Source organism: Cervus elaphus, chromosome 22 (genome assembly GCF_910594005.1).
Source record: "Cervus elaphus chromosome 22, mCerEla1.1, whole genome shotgun sequence".
NCBI lineage: Eukaryota > Metazoa > Chordata > Mammalia > Artiodactyla > Cervidae > Cervus > Cervus elaphus.
This window is the reverse complement of record NC_057836.1, coordinates 24,229,354-24,247,188: the sequence shown is the minus strand read 5'-3', so window position 1 is coordinate 24,247,188 and position 17,835 is coordinate 24,229,354. Positions and strand designations below refer to the sequence as shown.

Genomic DNA, 17,835 nt, shown 5'->3' with positions numbered 1-17,835 from the left:
ACCCAGGTTGTCATTAGCTGCCTAATCTCTCCCACAACCCTCCTTGAGAACAGTAGAGAAAGCCCTGATTTCCTGTCTTCAATGTGCTACTATCTCTCTCTATATATATGCACTTGCATGATTTAGTTAACCTGCGCTAGCCAGCATTTTCTCATCTTTGAATGAAATATTATCTTTCCTATTGTTTTCTCACAGGGAATTTTGGCTTCTCCATGAAGAAGTACCGTGACAAAGCTCAAGCAAACACAATCTTTGCTTTATTTTGTTTGGCTTAATATAAAAATTCGAAGAAGTATCACTTAAATGTCTGTAGTTGCAAAAGTGCAACATGCCATTATGGTCTTTGAACAGCGCAATTCTAAAAGGTCACAATATGTAGTGTTATGCTCTAAACACAGAGAATATAATTTCAAAGGAAACTTATGCTTTTACTATCAAGGAAGAGGAAATGGAGGTTTTTATTTTCTTCTTCTTCCCCTTAACAGTTTTCTTTGAATCGGACCTTGGAGAAGTAGAGTACAAGAAAAGGAGCTTCTGGCTGGAGTGTTAGATGCCTGATGAGTCACAGTGTGAAGTAAGTTTGAAAACATGGATTAGGTTCAGATAGTGGAAGTTCTTGATTTTAACAATACTTTAAAAATTTATGGAGTTTCTACCATCTGCCAGGTTTTTGTTTTCTGCATGCTGTAATCATCATACACAACTTGAAACTGAGACTTAAGCAACTTGCCTGAGCTCACAGAGAAGGCACAATTCCATTCTAGGAATTTCTAGTCTTCTAAGTACTGATGCTGGGAAAGATTGAGGGCAGAAGGAGAAGAGGGCATCAGAGGATGGGATGCCTGGATGGCATCACCAAAGCAAGAGACACGAACTTGGACAAATTTCTGGAGATGGTGGGGGACAGGGAGGCCTGGCGTGCTGCAGTCCATGTTGCAAAGAGTCGGACACAACTGGGCGACTAAGCAATAAAAAGTGCTGTAATAGAAATACGTTCATACTACCGTGTGTCACAATGCAAGGAAGGATCATCTCAGACAAGAAGGCAAAAGGGGAAGAGCGATTGTTACTCAGCTCAAAGTTCACGATATCTAGATGTCACAGATTCCTCTTGTTTGGACTTAGAGTTATCGCCTACGATTTTGAAATCTATAGCTTAATAATATATTTAACCATCCTGGCTTATCACACATTTATGAAAGGAAAAAAGGATTTCCATAATTTGAAAGTAACATTTAACATAATTTTCGGGAATTCCCTGGTGGTCTAGTGGTTAGGTTTAATCCCTGGTTGGAGAACTAAGATCCCACATGCCACGTGGCTGGGCAAAAAAAAAAAAAACTTTCAGGGAAAAAGAAAGGGAGATGATATATAATGGCTGCTGTTCTGTGGCATACGTAATGTCATGAAGAACAGGAATATCAGAGACCCCTGACCTAACAGTGGCATAAATTCCCTTGTCCCCAGTCTCTCCTAGGCTCTGGTCTCTATCGCCCCTTGTGGCCACAGCTGAAATAGTCATTCAAGAAGATTCCTTTTTTCTTTCAGCAGTCAAATTCCTTTAGGGAAGTTTTGGGGGGACTTGAGTATTAATTGCCTTAGAGGTTGAGTAATTATAGAGCTTTGTTTCCCAGGCCTGGGGTTTCTAAGGCAATACAACTCCCTTATAATATTGGTACATTTTTTTTTATCCACATTCCTTGAGATTGTCCCCCAAACCAGAATTCTTTTTAAAATAGCTTATCTTCAAATACAGTCACATCAGGGGTAAGGCTTCAACATATGAATTTCTGTCATACACAGTTTTGTCTGTAACAGTACTATTTTCATGTAAAACAATTCACATGTTTGGATTGAGGACTAAAATGAGGTCTTCAGGATTCTCTGTCTAATGCTTATCTTTGCTTTCTTCTTTGTTGATTTTATGTTCAAGCAGACTTTCATGTGCTGGCTCTTTGACAACTCTAGGTTGTACTTTTGATGATTTAATAACTGCAGTAGAAAGATAATATCTTTTCCTGGATAATTCTACTAAAAATTTTTGTGGTTGCCTGCTGGCCTGGAATGATATGTGCATATCCTTGGGATAGTCACTGGAGCTAGGGCAAAAGGCTATGTTGGTTGTCCAGTCCATGTCACATGCCCATCCCTGGACCCAGGATGGGGGTGAAGTACCCCAACTTGAACTACAGGGACTCAGAGTAGGGAAGAAGGTGTTTCTCCAAAGGAAATTAAAATGCTGCTGTCAAGAGACTGGGAAACAGATGATGGTAGGTAGAATCCAGCAAATATTCCATGACATCTCAGTTTTTCTTATAATGCCAGTATGTTATGATTTAATACTGAATCATTGAATATTTTGAATCAAACCAACCCATTGTTTTATACGACAATACTGGCATTGTTTATAAAATTCAGAGTTCTTTTCATAATCCTTGAAAGATAAAGGAAACATGTAACTAATTTCGAAGTACAGAAGTGTACTGAGACAACTCCCTCAACTGAAAATGCTAAATTGGATTCTTAGAGGAGTCATGCACCAGCTGTCCTCAAAAATACAACGTTTAACTTCACTGTGAACGATCCTTATTCTGAGCGGATCATTTTTTAAGATGATCCTCTGTTGGTAGCTATGTGCTGTGAGACCTCATGTTGCTTCTAGATAGATGATTTAAATCAGTGTCTCTCCTCCCATCCCACTCTGACACTCATTTATAATGTTGTTAGTCCTTAAGCCCTATATTTTATTTCAGTCATCTTTCCTTTCTTTCACAGTATTCTAGCAATAACTTTATGGCTTTAGACCTGGCTTAATTGTGAAAATTGTGAAAGGCAAAAAATTTTTATGTGAGAGTTTTTGTCCATATAAACAATTTGAGTTAGCCCAAATCAGCATGTCTTCCTTCTTCTGGCAGCTCAATCTTGTAGTATCCCACAAAATAATACTTTTATTGCCAGGTACCTTTGCGGAACTGAGCTAGTTGTGGGCACCCATAGGCATGAGTTTGAACTCCCTTAGATATCTGGTCAACCCATCTTAGGGGAGGAGGAGAGAGACAGCACAGCAGTTAGGGTTTTGAGACTGTTGTGAAGGGAAGAAATGGGTATGGGGACACTGCAATCTTGACTGGTCCCACGGACTGGACAGGGACTTGCAAAATTTTGAGAAGATCCTTCCAAAGTCTGAGAGGTGGGGAAGGGAGGCCCTGAGACTGAAGACTGACGAAAGGAGCTTTATTTGCCCAGGTCAAAGGACAGTACTGATCTTTCTAGTATCTACAGGGAAAGTCTAGTCTTCTTTGGTGAACATTTTAATTCTCCCATAGTCTGGCATAGTTCTCTAACAGGTAAGGAGGTAGGATCTTGATTCAGTGGTATTCTGAAGCTAGTTCTCACTGACTCCCAGGAGCCAATTGTGGGTATTTCTTTCTAACTTTACATTGTGTGATATCACATTGGTAACTTGAAATTTGCCATGGTGGCTCTTTGGCAAATGCTACAAATTATGTTCTTTTATTTTTGTTTTTAAAAGGCAGTTAAGCATACAGCCATACACCACTGATTAGCTTATTATCAAAAGGATGTCTTACTAGAGTGAAAGACAGGTTTACTGGGGCTCCCAAGAAAGGATGTTTTCAATGTGTGTCCTGGACAGAGTGTTTTCTGGAACTGAGGAATTTGAAGGAAGAAGAAGGAAATTTACATGAAAGGGACAAAACTCCAGAAAGGTTTATATAGTTGCTCTTAATTTAACTAAGGTCTTTAGCATCCGACATGGGAAAGTTGAAAATCTCTCTAATTATTTTTATGAATCCATCTGATTTTAATACCAATACCTGATATGAATAATACAGAAAACAGAATTAAAGAATATAATGAATATAGAATATATTCTATGAATGCAATATTCTATGAATATATTCTAGAATGCAAAATGAGTTCGAGGTGTGTGTGTGCATGCTGTTGTGTCCGACTCTTTGTGACCCCATGTACTGTAGCCTACCAGGTTCCTCTGTCCATGGAAAATTTCCAGGAAAGAATACTGGAGTGAGTTGCTGTTGCCTTACTCCAGGGATCTTCCCAACTGGGGGATCGAACCTGTGTCTTTTGTATCTCCTGCACTGACAGGAAGATTTTTTACCACTGTGCCACCTGAAATTCTATACAATATTAATAAATGTAATTCAGAAATCTATCCTATTAATAATAAAGAATGTATTATTAAGATTTATAGGAATGCAAGGATAGTTCAATAGCAGGAAAACTATCAATATAATTATATTAATAAGTTTTAAGAAATCATACCGTATCAATAGATTCTGAAGTGATAACTGATAAATTTCAGTAGCCATTCTTGATAAAACTCTGGAATAAAGGAAATAGTTGATGAATTTGACTGTATTAAAATGAAATTTTCTCTTCATCAAAAGGTATCACACACAAAGTGAAAATATCATCTACAGACTGGGAGAAAGTTTGAAATATGAAAATGAATTCTTAGAAGATTTAAAGAGCTACAAATCAACATTAAAAAAAAAAAAAAACCTGAAAGAAAAATTGGAGAAAGATTCAGAGAATTTACTGAATGAAAAGATAGTTAATCTCACTGTTATAAATGCAAATTAAAACAATATGAAGTGCCAATCTATCCATCAGATTAGCTAAATTTAATGATGGAAGTGTGGAACAACTGGAGTTCTTAAAGACTGCTGACGGAAGTATAAATTGGTGCAGTCACTTTGGAGAGCAATTTTGCAATAGAAGATAAGGCTGAAAAGACACTCACTTTATTGCACTTCAGAGATATTACTTTTTCTGCAAGTTGAAGCAAGTCTATTGGCACCATCTTTCCAACAGAATTAACTCACTTCATGTCTCTAGGCCCCATTTTAAAATTCCTGAAGTCCTACTGTAATTGTTTTGGCATTATTTTTTAGCAATAAAGTATTTTAAATTAAATTATGTACATTGTTTTCCTAGACATGTTACTGCACACAATAGACTACAATATAACATAAACATGACTTCTATATGCACTGAGAAAGAAAAAATTTCTGAGACTTGCTTTTTTGTGGTAGTCTAGAACTGAACCTGAACACCTCTGAAGTATGCCTGTACTTTATTGGACACAAACCTTGCACAGATTCCTTCTTTCTGAAGGCACTGTCCATCTTCTAGTTTTCATTAATATCGCTGCCTCTGCTTGTGACTTTGCCATGCTCCCTAAGTTGCTTGGAGTCTGAGTTGAAAACCCAGACTTTCATAGCGTTCATACTGCTTATGCCAAGTCCTATTCACAATGAATGGTCTCTACACTTCCAGATTTGGATATAAACCTACCCACAGGTTATAGGATTATAGGATTTGTCAGTTATAGGACTTGGCTTTCGGAGAGACCGCCAAGGAGTTAGAGGATGCAACCTTAAATGCAGGGGTAGAGAAGTAGTCAGCTCCTTATAGGGTGAGCCTTGACCTATGGGAAGAGGGTGAGGGGAAGGGAGCTAGGCAGATTAAACCCCCATCTCCCTTTTCTGTGCTATAGATTTTGCTCTAAACGTGCTTTTGTTCTGGGGCAAGACTCACAACGCCGTGTGAGCACATCTGCCAAGTGGTCCTGGCACTCTCAGGGCTTGCTGTGATACAGGGTGATGAACTGCATTGTATCATTTTGTATCTTTTCTTGCTTCACTTCCTTTTATCCTCTTCTCACTGCCCTGCACTTGTACTTTCTCAATAAAGTGGCAGTACCTTAATTTTTGCCTCAGGCTCTGCTTTCTTGAGTTCTTAGGCTTACACTTTTACCCCTAGCTCCATAGAGAGAGTCTTTACACATGTGCCTAAGGAGATATTTGTGAGACTATAAATTACAAACTTGTTGATAACAATAAAAAATTGTGAGCAATTAGCTGTTACTGTGGTAATATGTACAAAGAGAAAAAATACCCCACTAAAAATAAAGGAACCGGAGCTGCATGTACAACATGAGTAGTTATCAAAGTAATACACAGTGGGGCCAAAAAAAGTGGTAACAAAGAAATTCATACTGTACCCAACCATTTTCTGGAACTCTCTTGCTTTTTCAATGATCCAGCAGATATTGGCAATTTGATCTCTGGTTCCTCTGCCTTTTCTAAAACCAGCTTGAACATCTGGAAGTTCTCGGTTCACGTATTGCTGAAGCCTGGCTTGGAGAATTTTGAGCATTCTTTTACTAGCGTGTGAGATGAGTGCAATTGTGCGGTAGTTTGCACATTCTTTGGCATTGCCTTTCTTAGGGATTGGAATGAAAACTGACCTTTTCCAGTCCTGTGGCCACTGCTGGATTTTCCAAATTTGCTGGCATATTGAGTGCAGCACTTCCACAGCATCATCTTTCAGATTTGAAATAGCTCAATTGGAATTCCATCACCTCCACTAGCTTTGTTCATAGTGATGCTTCCTAAGGCCAACTTGACTTCACATTCCAGGATGTCTGGCTCTAGGTGAGTGATCACACCATTGTGATTATCTGGGTCATGAAGATCTTTTTTGTACAGTTCTTCTGTGTATTCTTGCCACCTCTTCTTAATATCATCTGCTTCTGTTAGGTCCATACCATTTCTCTCCTTTATTGAGCCCATTTTTGCATGAAATGTTCCCTTGGTATCTCAACATCTATTTCTGCTTTATTGACTAAACCAAAGCCTTCAACTGTGTGGGTCACAATAAACTGTGGAAAATTCTGAAAGACATGGGAATACCAGACCACCTGACCTGCCCCTTGAGAAACCTGTATGCAGGTCAGGAAGCAACAGTTAGAATTGGACATGGAACAACAGACTGGTTCCAAATAGGAAAAGGAGTACGTCAAAGCTGTATATTGTCACCCTGCTTATTTAACTTATATGTAGAGTACATCATGAGAAATGCTGGGCTGGAAGAAGCACAAGCTGGAATCAAGATTGCTGGGAGAAATATCAATAATCTCAGATATGCAGATGACACCACCCTTATGGCAGAAAGTGAAGAAGAACTAAAAAGCCTCTTGATGAAAGTGAAAGAGGGGAGTGAAAAAGTTGGCTTAAAGCTGAACATTCAGAAAACTAAGATCATGGCATCTGGTCCCATCACCTCATGGGAAATAGATGGGGAGACGGTGGAAACAGAGTCAGACTTTATTTTTTTGGACTCCAAAATCACTGCAGATGGTGATTACAGCCATGAAATTAAAAGACGCTTACTCCTTGAAAGGAAAGTTATGACCAACCTAGATAGCATATTAAAAAGCAGAGACATTACTTTGCCAACAAAGGTCCATCTAGTCAAGGCTATGGTTTTTCCAGTGGTCATGTATGGAGGTGAGAGTTGGACTGTGAAGAAAGCTGAGCACCGAAAAATTGATGCTTTTGAACTGTGGTGTTGGAGAAGACTCTTGAGAGTCCCTTGGACTGCAAGGAGATCCAATCAGTCCATCCTAAAGGAGATCAGTCCTGGGTGTTCATTGGAAGGACTGATGTTGAAGCTGAAACTCCAATACTTTGGTCACCTCATAAGAAGAGTTGACTTGTTGGAAAAGACCCTGATGCTGGGAGGGATTGTGGGCAGGAGGAGAAGGGGATGACAGAGGATGAGATGGCTGGATGGCATCACTGACTCGATGGGCATGAGTGTGAGTAAACTTCAGGAGCTGGTGATGGACAGGGAAGCCTGGCGTGCTGCGATTCATGGGGTTGCAAAGACTTGTACACGACTGAGCGACTGAACTAAACCCAACCATTTATGTAAAGTTTGCAAACATAAAAATAATATCTTGGAAATGTCTAGATATGTGGGTTTGCAGTAGAAATACAAAATTATCTTGGGGAATGAGAAACACATACTTCAAGATAGCTGTTACCTTTGGAGAAGGAGAAAGGGAATGGAGATCAAGTGAGTCTGTTGGGAGAGTCAGCGACATCTGTAATGCTTTAGTTCTTAAACTGAGCAGTGGAGCACAGGTATAATTGTCTGAACAAAAATTGTGCTGAATATCTTTATTTTTCCTCTCTAGATCCAAGGTCCCTTTCTCTAGTTTGCTGTGTGCCAGAAAGAGGCATAAACTGACCCACATGGAGTACATCAATGACCTTTCCTGCTCTGTAGCTTCCAACTGGACCCATCTAGTGAGCATCCAAAAGGAGATGAGAGGGTGGGAGGAAACTGAAGGTCAGGTGTCCTCCTTATATCGCTATTTTGCTTAGTGTTTTGTTATTTACTTAAGTATTCTACAAAGCATGAAACTGGTGAATGTGGGATGGGTGGAGGTGCCGATACAGGTGGAAGCAAAGGAAAGAGGGGTGAGGAGCCTCACTCAGAAGGAAAAATGTGTCTACCCTTTAAAAAGAGATCTAAAGGTTGGATATGGGCATTTAGTTTATAGCTCCATAGGGAACTGGCCACCTGATGCGAAGAGCTGATTCATTGGAGAAGACCCTGATCCTGGGAAAGATTGAAGGCAGGAGGAGAAGGGGATAACAGAGGACGAGATGGTTGGATGGCATCATCGACTCAATGGACATGAGTTTGAGCAAGCTCCAGGAGATGGTGAAGGACAGGGAAGCCTGGCATGTGCAGTCCATGGGGTCGCAACTGAACAACAACAAAGGGAATTGTTTTTCATCTGATGGGACAGCCAGTGCAAACTTTTTGAGGCAGAAAGAGGCCATTGTGGGTGGAGCTGAGTGACTGAGGAACAGAATTGTAGGAACGGAGGTGGGGATGGGGTGGGTAGGGGAAGTGGAACACTATAGGAAATTGGTTCTATAGGAAACTATAAAACACTATTGCAACACTATAGGAAACCGGTTGGGTACAGTATGAGTTTCTTTGTCACCACTTTTCTTTTTTTTCACCACTGTGTATTACTTTGATAACAAGTCATGCACATGCAGCTCCAACTCCTTTATTTTCAATGGGGTATTTTATCTCTTTGTACAGATCAGCACAGTAACAGCAGGATTTTGGTTCTTACCCTGCTTTCTGAATTGACAAAATCATTTTGCTAATCTCATCTGCAAATTCTCTTATCATTTAGGAGTTGTTCACTCGCTAAGTAGTGTATGTTCTTTGTGATCCTACAGTCTGTAGTTCACCAGGCTGCTCTGTCTGTGGGATTTTCCAGGCAAAAATACTGGAGTGGGTTGCCATTTCCTTCTCCAGGAAACCTTCTTGACCCAGGGATCAAACCCCTGTCTCCTGCATTAGCAGGTGGATTCTATACCACTGAGCTACCAGGGAAGCCCTGATAATTTGTCAAATCCTCTCTTTCTTTTCCCCAACCTTCTGAGTCAGTCTTCAGTATGCTTGAGAGTAAAAGGTGGAATATCTCTAATCTTCGTTAGTGGCACAAAGGACTAAGCTCATGGTTTCCATGTCAACACTGGAAGAGCATTCTTCCCAGCGCTAGTGGTAAAGAACCCACCTGCCAATGCAGGAGACACTGGGTCAGGAAGACCCCCTGGAGGAGGGCATGGCAACCCACTCCAATATTCTTGCCTAAAGAATCCTGTGGACAGTGGAACTTGGCAGGCTTCAGTCCATAGGGTCGCACAGAGTCGGGCACAACTGAGGCGACTTAGCACAGACACACTGGAAGAGCAAGTCAGATCTGGTTTGCCAGTCTAGTAGGATAAATAAGAGGGAGCCAAGATAATGGAGCTAAGGGAAGGGCTTTGAGGCACCAGGCCTGGCAGGAAGGAGGAAGGGGCAGCAGTGCTGGCCAGTGAGAGAGAGGGATTCAGGAAATGAGATGCAGATGTGGGAGCTTATCTGAGTCAGAAATCTCGAAATCATTTAGAACAACTACTCAGCCTCTTACAATTTTTGTCATTCATCTTGGGTTTTAATTTACTTTTGCCAGTCTTAATTCTAATTTTTTTCATTCTGAAAATATTTCTATTGATAAAAAAAGAAGTGAAATTGTTAAAATTTCATTTCTTGGTCATTTCTCAACCCAACCATCTCTAATTTGTAACCACAGCAATTTTTCTACTATGCAAATCTGATCATATTTGGCTTTCTCAAACATTTAGGAACAACAAAAAAAATCATTTAGGACAAAATCTAAACATTTTTTTTTTTGGCCAATGAGATTTCTTTAATTTTGCGCCCTCTTTATCATTTTGGCTTTATCTCTTGCCTTCTTCCTATCCCTCCCTGCAAGCCAGCCACTGATGCAGGTTGTGGTTAGAGCGAAGTTTCTCAGTAGCAGCACTGTGGGGGGTCAGAGAATTTGTTTGTTGTGGGAAGTTCTTCTGGATGTTGTAAGATATTTAGCTGCATAACTGACCTTCACCCACTAGACACCAGTAGTATCTACTCAGTTGTAACAAATAAAACATGTCCAGACATTGCCAGTTATCTTCTAAGGGCCCAAATTGCCTATGGTTAAACACTGCCATGTCTGCATTCCCTTTCTACCTATTTCTTCTACATGGGGTGACCTCCCTGTGATCATCTTGGCAAACACCTGCTCACCTTCCGGTGCCTCAATCCTCTTTCTGGTGAAGTCTTGTATGACCCCCAAGACAGAGTTAGGTGAGCTGGCCCTCCTAGTTACAGATTGTATTCTAATTTGTTGGGTTTGCCTTCCTCCATATCAGACTCAGGGCTTAGAGGGCCAGACTATTCCTAAAATTTTTGTCCTCTGTATCTAGCTAAGGGTTTCACAAGTGGTGCTAGTGGTAAAGAACTCACCTGCCAATGCAGGAGACACAAGAGATGTGGGTTCCATCCCTGCGTTGGGAAGATCCTCTGGAGGAGGAAAAGGCAACCCACTCTAGTATTCTTGCCTGGGAAATCCCATGTATAGAGGAGCCTGGTAGGCTGCAGTCCATAGGGTCTCGAAGAGTTGGACACGACTGAGCACACACACACATACCTAGGTAAGTACCTAGCAGCCTAGAATATTGACAATATCTGTTTGAATCTTTAAAACATTACAAGTTTAAATGTTGGGTATGATTAAAGCAGTTTAGAAATGAAATATAAGAGCAAATTAATTTTTTCCTCATAGCTGATGTGATATCTCTGATATTCAGGTTGCAATTTGTCCCTGCATCTGAAATATGATACTTTGTATATTTTTATGAGTAATTGCCTGTTGCTATTACATTTGCTTTGGAGCACAATTTGTTGATTATGGCTTACATGTCTACAACCCAAGCTTTAAACTTCTAACAATTTATGCAAACATTATAAAGTCATTATATAGTAGTACTGTCTATTTAGAGATATGTGTCTGCCAGATTTGAGTATTTTATCAGGTAAGTACTGGGATATAAGTACTCTTGGTCTTCCCCAGTGGCTCAGTCATTAAAGAATCTGCCTGCAATGCAGGAGACCCAGCTTTGATTCCTGGGTCGGGAAGATCCCCTGGAGAAGGAAATGGCAACCCACTCCAGTATTCCTGCCTGGAAAGTCCCATGGACAGGGAAGCCTGGCGGGCTACAGTTCATGGGGTCCCAAGAGTCAGTCATGACTTAGGGACTAAACCATATATGTACTCTTGAGGATCCACCTTTCTAGAGCCAAACTATTAATTGACAATAATTTAGTATTTCTGCATCTTGTTACTTAGGACCAATCACTGCTTTTAAAAGATATTTCCCTTTAGGAAGTCTGTTATCAGTCAGTGACAATTGTAAAAGGTATTTTAAACATTTCTAACTAGTGCTATAGTTTACCAATGCTGCCATCTTCTGGATGCTATTAAGCACTGTAACAATCAAAGATGCTTACAGTTCATATATAGTGATTTCCAAAAATAAAGTGATATGTGGCTCTAAAAAAGCTTCCATTTTCTTTTTTGTATCTTCAAGGGTGTGTGTGTGTGTGTGTGTGTGTGTGTGTGTGTGCATATATATATATCTCCTTCTTAACCAGCTGCTGCTGGAGTCTGAATGGTATAATACTTGGTTATAAAATCAATATGCTAAGTATCTTAATTTCTTAATTTTGCGCCTTGAGATCTATTAACCATGCTTCTCTATTCTTCTTTGAGTCCTGGGAAGTAGAGATTCACTTATATGGGCTATATCAATAAACTTCCTGGGAAATAGGAAGCATTCAAAGGAAATAAAGGGAGAGAAGAGAGTCAAGTTGGGGTGTCCATCCCCTTCACCCATTTCCTATGAGGCCACAGGGCTCTACTACTTATTACTTAACTGAAGTTCATGTTTCCAGGCAATGGCCCTTACCGAAGCAGCTCACTCTATCTTAGAGAAGCAGTAATCCCTCTGTCCCTATATCCTTCGAGGCCAAGGAGAGTAACAGTACCTAAGTGTCCCCTGTGGTCACCCAAATTTCTGCCCATACCTTTGTGTAAAAAATCTTTTAAGTGTTCTTTAAGTCATTCGGCTTGTGTACATCCCTTGCTGGGCCCCTGACCAAAACAACAGTGGTAGCAGTTACCCATAAGCACATTACAAGAGTTAAATAAATTAAGACCTGACTAGTACTTAAACAGTGTCTGAGAAAAGAGATGAAGATGAAAGCAATTCAAAAGAAAACCACAGTGATGGAGGTCAAAGATAATCTGATAGTAGAATAATTTCTACTTTTTAGTGGTTAGAGCCTCCCCTTCCCCAAATGGAATATTTCTATTAAAATATAGGAAAATATAGGAAAAATAGGAAAGATTCAGAGATATAAAAGAAGAAACTTCCTGATATAAAGGAATAGCTGAATCAGTAGATCAAAACTTTACACAAAGAGGAAAACTGATATAAAATGAGCAGCAACAAGACATGAGTAAAAGAAATAATCTTTAAGCAACCACCTCCCCCTTTAAATTCCCTAAAAGGTGAGAAAGAAGGATTTATACTCACTTTTAATGCCAGAAGACATCAAGGTCTACAAAGCTCTAAGGGAAGAAATATGACACAAGATGATAACCACATACAGCAGTTTTCCTTAGTGGCAGGCTATTTCTTGGTTAAAAAAATGCCCAGAGTATTGTATTTCACAATAGGTATTCCCAAAGAAGTCTTACTTTTATTCATGATCACCAATGAATACTGGTAAAAGCTTATCTATTAAACCAATTATAAAATAGATTTTAGAAAATACCTGGTAAAATGACAAAGTAGTTGCAATTTGTTGACTAAACCATGTATTTGAAGGATGCACCCACTTTCTTCAACGTTCAGAGACTTGTACCATTTGTTAGGGATACCATCTGTGGTTGTGATAAAAAGATCATAAAGTTTACATGGTGTATTTTTATTCCTATCTGTTTATGCCCATACCTGTCCATTAAATAGTATGTTAGTATAGATCCAAGGAAATAACCCACATACAAAATTATAGCCAAGAGTCACGAGCTAAATTTTGTCCCCCTCAATTCATATGTTAAGGTCCTATGACTATTTGGAGATAAGATCTTTAAAAGCGTAATTAAGTTAAAATGAACATATTAAGGTGCTGCTGCTGCTAAGTTGCTTCAGTCATGCCTGACTCTGTACGACCCCATAGATGGAAGCCCACCAGGCTCCACCGTTCCTGGGATTCTCCAGGCAAGAACACTGGAGTGGGTTGCCATTTCCTTCTCCAATGCATGAAGGTGAAAAGTGAAAGTGAAGTCTCTCAGTTGTGTCTGACTCTCTGCGACCCCATGGGCTGTAGCCTACCAGGCTCCTCCATCCGTGGGATTTTCCAGGCAAGAGTACTGGAGTGGGTTGCCATTTCCTTCTCCGTATTAAGGTGCACCCTAATCCAATATGATGTTTTTACAAGAAGAGGAAATTTGGACACAGACCTGTACTGAGGGAAGATGATATGAAAGTAGAGCTAAGGAAGCAGGAGAAGATGCTCTGGAAATCTGCCACCACCTGTTCAAGCAACTATCTACTCCTTCAGTACATTTTGGAGACTAACATTATATACTTTTAATTTTTATTTATAGCTGTGCTAGGTCTTTGTTACTGCCTGGGCATTTTTCTAGTTGCAACGAGTGGAGGCTTCTCTCTAGTTGCGGTGCACTGGCTACTCATTGTGGTGGCTTCTCTTGTTGCGGCGCTTGGGCTCTAGGGCACATGGGCTCAGTAGTTGCAGCTCACTGGCCCTAGAGCACAGGTTCAGTAGTTGTGGTGCATGGGCTTTGTTGCTCTGCGGCATGTGGGGTCTTACCAGATCCAGGATTAAACCTGTGTCTCCTGCATAGTCAGGCAGTTTCTTTACCATGGAACCAGCAGGGAAGCCCTGGAGACTAATATTATAAACACTATGAGGACCATTGTGTTTGCTCAACACAATATTTGTGATAAGCAGTTCAGTTCTGTTGGTCATTTTAGGGCTGATGATCAGGCATTTAACCTTCACCAAGGCTCAGTGGAATTCCAGGACACGTTTCTCCAAAGAGACGTTATCTACAGGAGGAAAGGTGGTTATACTCCAACATTTTAGATGGCTACCCAGTGGTTCTCCTATTGCCACTTTCTAGTATTATTCTGTCTGCTGCAAAGCTGGATATGGGCCTGCAAGATCATAATGTCTAAGTGACAGGACTTAGGCTTCTTCATTGCATCCAGGACCTGTTGCAGAAATTTTTGCTGCTTATGGGCCCATTCAAACTGGCAGCACACTCAAATATTTATTGCCCTCCAAATCAAGAGAGACCTTCAAAGTGTTTACTTTTTCTTAGTGGGAAGTGCAATGTTCAGCAACTTGTCCTTTATTTTGACCCAGACCACATAGTCCCTAGAAACCCACTAAAGCGACAGGGCCCAGAATCTAATGGGGTTTATCTCCCATCCCATGCCATACATGTGTATCACTGCAGTAAACAGGATACTTACTATTCCTTGCTCATCAGTTCAACTTAGCATGATGTCATTCATGTTGTAGGCTGGCATGGCCTTCTGTGGTATTTCCATATAGTCAAGGTCTCTGTGAACTAGATCAGAGGTTGAAATTTTTTGTAAATGGTCAGATAGTGGGTATTTCCGGCTTTGTGAACCATACGATCTCTGTTCTACTGTTCAGCTCTGGTTGTTATGTGAAAACAGCCATCAATAACACATAGATAGCACATGACTATGGCTATGTCTCAATAACACTTTATTATAACACCGAGACTTGAATTTCATATGATTTTCATGTATCGTGAAATATTATTCATCTTTGAATCTTTCTCAACTATTAAAGAACATAAAGACCATTCTTGTCTTGTGAGCCATACAAAATAAATGGCGGGCCTGTGGATTGTAATTTGCCAATGGCTGGATTGTGTGTGTGTGTGTGTGTGAGTTTAGTCACTAACTCATGTCCAACTCTCTGCAACCCCTGAGCTGTAGCCTGCCAGGCTCCTCTGTCTGTGGGATTTCCCAGGCAAGAATACTGGAGTGAGTTGCCATTTCCTCCTCCAAGGAATCTTTTTGGACAAGAATTGAACCCTTGTCTCCTGCATTGGCAGGCAGATTCTTTACTATTGAGCCACCAGGGAAGCCCAGTGGCTAGATTAGATTATGGCAAAGAGCAAGAAACTTAGCATATACAACTGTGACACAATCTTGAGAGTATATTGCTGGCCCTGTCAGGTGAAAGCAAACCGCTCCGGTTTTCATACCTTGTTATACAAAATAAGCACATGACATGTCAGTAGCAGCAGACTAGGTGGAAGGGGCTTGTATCAATTCACTCCAGCAAAGAAGTCAAATCTAAAATAGTAGCTTCAGTTGAAGACACCACCTAATTAATTTTATGATAATTCAGTCATTACCCAAGATATTTATATCCTCTGAACATGTGTGTGTGTGTGTGTGTGTGTGTGTGTGTGCATGCTCAGTGATGTCCAACTCTTTGCAACCCCATGCACTGCAGGAACTTCCATACCGTTCTCCAAAGTGGCAGTACCAACTTACATTCCCACCAATGGTGTAGGAGGGTTCCTTTTTCTCCACACCCTCTCCAGCTTTTATTCTTTGTAGGCTTTTTATTTTTTTGGCCATGTTGCATAGCTTTTCAAGTACCTGTTTTCCATCTGTATGTCTTCTTTGGAGGAATGTCTATTTAAATGTCGTGCCCTTTGCGGGGGGAAGGGTTGTTTTTTTTTGCTTGTTGATATTGAGATGTATGAGCTGTTTGTATATTTTGTGAATTAATTCCTTGTTGGTAGCATCATTTGCAAATATTTTCTTCCATTCTGTAAGTTGTCTTTTCATTTTATGATTTCCTTTGCTGTATAAAATTTGAGTTTAATTAGGTCATGTTTGTTTATTTTGTTTTTGTTTCTATTATTCTGGGAGATGGATCCAAAAATATCTTGTTGTGATTTATGTCAGGATGTCCTCCTGCCTGTTTCCTCCAGGAGTTTTCTAGTATCCAGTCCACGTTTATGTCTTTAATCCATTTTAAGCTTATTTTTTTGTATGGTGTTAAAGAATGTCCTATTTTCATGTTTTTACATGTAGCTGTCCAGTTTTCCCAGCACCATTTATTAAAGAGACTGTCTTTTCCCCATTGTATAGTCTTGCCTCCTGTGTTGTAGATTAATTGACTACAGGTGCATCTATCCTGTCCCATTGATCTATATTTATATTTTGGTGCCAGCACCATACTATTTTGATGACTATAGCTTTGTAGCATAGTTTGAAGTCAGGGAGCCTGATTTCCTCCAGGTCCATTTTTATTTCTCAAGATTGGTTTGGCTAATTCAGGGTGGTGAAGATTCTTTATAAAGTCCAGGCTCCACTTAGAAAAAAAAAAAAAGATCACTTTGGCTCTTTGGGATCTTTCATGTTTCCATATAAATTTTAAAAGTGTTTGTTCTAGTTCTTTGAAAATTGCCATTGGTCATTTGATAAGGATTCCATTGTGTCTGTAGATTGTCTGGGTAGTACAGTCATTTTGACAATATTGACTCCTCCAATCCAAGAACATGGTATACCTTTCAATCTGTTTAGTTGTCTTTGATTTCTTTCATCAGTGTCTTATTGTTTTCAGGGTACCTTTCTTTTGCCTGCTAGATAGTCTTATTCCTAGGTGTTTTGTTCTTTTTGATGTGGTGGTAAATGGGATTGTTTCTTTAATTTCTCCTTCTGATCATTCATTATTAATGTATAGAAATGCAAGAGATTTCTCTGTATTATTTGGTACCCCACAACTTTACCAAATTCACTGATGAACTTCAGTAGTTTCCTGGTAGCCTCTTTAGGATTTTCTATGCATAGACCTGTGGTTTCAGACTCAGTTCTGCAGGCTTTGGGATAGTCGTTTTCTTGCTTCTGATGTCTGCTCTCTGGTAGGTGAGGCTGGTCTAGAGGCCTGTGCAAGCTTCCTGGTGAGTGGAGGGGACAGGGCTGTGTAAAGGGGTGTCTGTGGGCTCAGGAAGATTTTAGGCAGCCTGTCTGCTGACAGATGGAGCTGTGTTCCAGCCCTGTTGGTTGTTTGACCTGAGGCATCCCAGCACTGAAGCTTACAGGCTGTTGGGTGGGGCCAGGTCTTGTGCTAATGACCCAGCTAGATGTCTGCTTCAGCAAGTGTTCACACAGATGAACACTCCCTGATATCCCTGCCACCAGTGACCACATCCCCTCAGGTGAGTCATAGTTGTCCCCTATCTCCCCTGGAGACTCTCCAAGACCAGCAAGAAGGTCTGGCCCAGGCTTTTGTGAAGTCACTGCTTTTCCCTGGGTCCCAGTGCACACAAGAAGTGGAGTCTCTGTTTTCCCCAGTCCTGTGTAATTCCTGCATCCAAGCCCCACTGGCTTTTAAAACCAAATGCTCTGGGGACTCCTCCTCCTGACGCCAGACCTCTAGCCTGAGGAGCCTGACATGGGGCACAAAGCTTTCATTCCTGTGGGAGAAATTCTGCAATGT

At 40.5% G+C, this 17,835-nt stretch overlaps 1 long non-coding RNA gene across 1 annotated transcript; it reads left to right on the top strand.

Annotated features, from left to right (window-relative positions):
• The first annotated feature begins 514 nt into the window (after positions 1-514).
• LOC122680850 lies at positions 515-4,959 on the top strand. The gene is made up of 2 exons (XR_006336795.1): positions 515-574; positions 4,431-4,959. It is a non-coding gene; the product is annotated as an uncharacterized LOC122680850 (long non-coding RNA).
• The last annotated feature ends 12,876 nt before the right edge of the window (positions 4,960-17,835 follow it).